Source organism: Haplochromis burtoni, unplaced genomic scaffold (assembly GCF_018398535.1).
Source record: "Haplochromis burtoni strain Fernald_Lab_line unplaced genomic scaffold, NCSU_Asbu1 Contig_65, whole genome shotgun sequence".
Lineage (NCBI taxonomy): Eukaryota > Metazoa > Chordata > Actinopteri > Cichliformes > Cichlidae > Haplochromis > Haplochromis burtoni.
The window spans coordinates 589164-592107 of record NW_024582426.1 but is presented as its reverse complement, the minus strand read 5'-3'; the positions used below and the strand labels follow the sequence as shown (position 1 = coordinate 592107).

The 2944-nt window shown below is 37.8% G+C and overlaps 1 pseudogene; it reads right to left on the bottom strand.

Annotated features, from left to right (window-relative positions):
• Positions 1 to 2112: 2112 nt before the first annotated feature.
• LOC121814600 overlaps positions 2113 to 2944 on the bottom strand; it is a 2137-nt pseudogene continuing 1305 nt past the window's right edge.

Here is a 2944-nt window from a genome sequence, read left to right as displayed (position 1 = left end):
GGTTTATTTTTCTCTTTTGGAGAACCATATATTTTCCTCCCTCATGATCTTCCAATAAAAATACGTAATTTTCTCAATAAATGTGTAATTTGCATTCTGCTTAATATGATTGTTTCTTATAGAGATTAAATACAAGCTTCTGAAAATATGTATGACTGTAACTCTAATATGTTAAAAAATATATTTTAGAAAATTAAAACCTGTTTTGTCCCTAATCTCAGGAATCACTGATAGCCAATAGGCTACTGCCTGCAGGAGTGGTAGCCTACATACATTACAAAGTGCTATAAACATTACTCTTGATTCTGCTACACTTATGAACTCAAATGTTATAAAAAGTTCTTACCTCTAGTACGTTGAAGAAAAAAACAATTTTTGTTATGCCTGCAGCCTAGTAGTAGCTAGAGTGAGAGCTGTGCAAGTAGGGTGCTAATCATTGATTCCACAGCAAGCAAACCCTTGGATGGACTGCTGACCTGTCCAAGGAGCGTTACTATGAGCAAACAGAATGAGACTGAAATTAACTCTGAACTCACCATCTCTGGTCCAACTACAATGACTGAGGCTAACTCTGTGGCTAAGTGCAAGGGGTACTTTGTCCACGCTAGTTTAGCATTTCTTTTAATTATTTACTCTTACTATTTACTTATTTATTCTTACTTATGCTTACGTTGGTTGTTGCTTTATTTTTGCTTTTTTTTCAGCAGGTGATCAAGCAGATTTCCAGTGTCTTTTCTCTCTATCCCTCTTCTCCTCCATTTTCTTTCCTCTCCTTCTGTTAACTCTCTTCCCAACTTTTCTTTTCTTTCCTTTTCCTTTTTCTTTCCTGTCACCTGTCACTTTCCTGTTTCTTGGCCTTCAGACAATAATTCCAATTACTACAGTACAGGATGGGGAAAAAAGGAATTCTTTTAATTTACATTTGTAATGTACTGTGTTTTAAGTGGGATTTCATCTGTTTGGGTGTGCGTATTCACAACCATGCTTAAGTTCTGGCTGGTTTTTGTGTTTTTTAAACACGTGACTTTTGCTACACTTGCACAGCAACAGATCTGTGCAGTGATTTGTATTGGTGTGGATTGGTTTGTCTGTAAGTGGATGATTCCTTGACCTTGCGGATCAGGCTCACAGGATCAGGCTTTTGTATGTACCACCAGGGGGCGTATTACTCAGTCTTCATTTTTCAGATTGGACACTTATCTGTACTAACAATATTTAATGATTATTCATTCCTATGGATAAAAGATTTTCTTATGGTTCCACAAGTAAGATGCACTAATGTTCAGTTTCTGGTGAACTTTAGTGCACCTTACTTTACTGTGAGGAAAATGTCGTGGCATGCTGTGTATAGCAGCTAATCACTGACATCTATTGAATAGCTCATGCTGTTGCACTTTGATTGTTCAGCGATATTAATATCAATCTTGTATGAGCTTGTATGAATTGTTTTCTGGTTGTTGCACCCACAATGGTATGCTGCTGTAGCCCCTTTGCTTTAATGTGTTTTTGTATATTCAGTGATGATCTTCTGAATACCTTAGTTATAATGTGTGGTTAACATTTTTCTCTTTTTTGGACCATTCTCTAAAAACTCTGGAGGTGACTTGCGGGGAAATCCCACAGATCAGCAGTTTCTGAAATATCGGAAATGCCACAAACAACCACACGCAAGCTACATTCAGTCAGTTCAATCAACTTTTATCTCCATTCTGATGCTCGGGCTGAACTTCAACATGTTGTCTTAGCAATGTCTGAAGGCTTAAATGCATTGAGTTTTATGTACCTAACAAACTGGCCAGTGAGTGCACAAGTTCAACTTTAGCAACTTTGTTTGAACCATACCATATAAAATTAATCATTGAAAATAATTTTCTGCTGCCAGTATTAAACAGTGACTCAAATACAAGTTTCTGTAGATAGGCATGATGCAAAAAAGCAACAGTTACCAAAAACCACACCACGAAAAACAAACACAATCAATTGTGCAGATTTAACAAATCCAGTTTTTTCATTTTTAATATTTTAATTTTAATATATATTTTTTATTTCTTATTCAGCTTGACAAGTTATGCACTGTAGTGTAAAAACAATCTCTGCCTACATCTCCTTCATTCACCCTGCAATTAACTGAAGAGATCTCTGGAATGAAGAAGCAGAGAAGTAAGAGACAAAGTGGAGCTTATTGTAGAAGATACAACACAACAGAGCAGCACCTGAGAGAAACATTATTATGCTCAGTTTAGAAGAATGTTTGATGTCTGGCTTTGGTTCTGTTACCACTCTGGTCTTAAAAGGCTGAAACACCCGGTCCCACTGAGTGAGGATAGCCTGACGGGCTCCAGCCCACTTTCCTGGTCCAGTCAGACGGTACTGGTATGGTGTGCAGGGTCCTAAAAAACCTGCAGTGCCAGTGTTGGGTCCTTAAAAAAGAGCTATGGTATGTTTGGCCTTACCCCCACCTCTTCAGACAGAGAGTCCATGTAAGGGATGTAGTCAACTTGCAGTGGGTTGCGTTCTGAGCATGCAAACCTAACAGAGAAGCAAATAAAGAAATAACAGATGACACTGAAAAAGCATATATTAACCAGTCTAAGCTAAGAGACTTTGTAAAACATTAATCAGAATACAAAAAACAAGGATTCTGGTGGAGATGAGCAGCCTTTTAACATATCTTAAAAATAATTTCCTACTTCTGATTAGAGATGGACCGATCCGATATTACGTATCGTATCGGTCCGATACTGACGTAAATTACTGGATCGGATATCGGAGAGAAATAAAAAAATGTAATCCAATCCATTAAATATAAAAAAGCATCTCACAAAACTTGCGACACGGCGTAACTCGGCTCATAACCGTAGCATGTCGGAGCAGTGTGCTCACGTGATAGAGCGGCTGTGTGTATTTGAAGCCTGCTACCAAACCAGCATTTCATCTCTGAGAA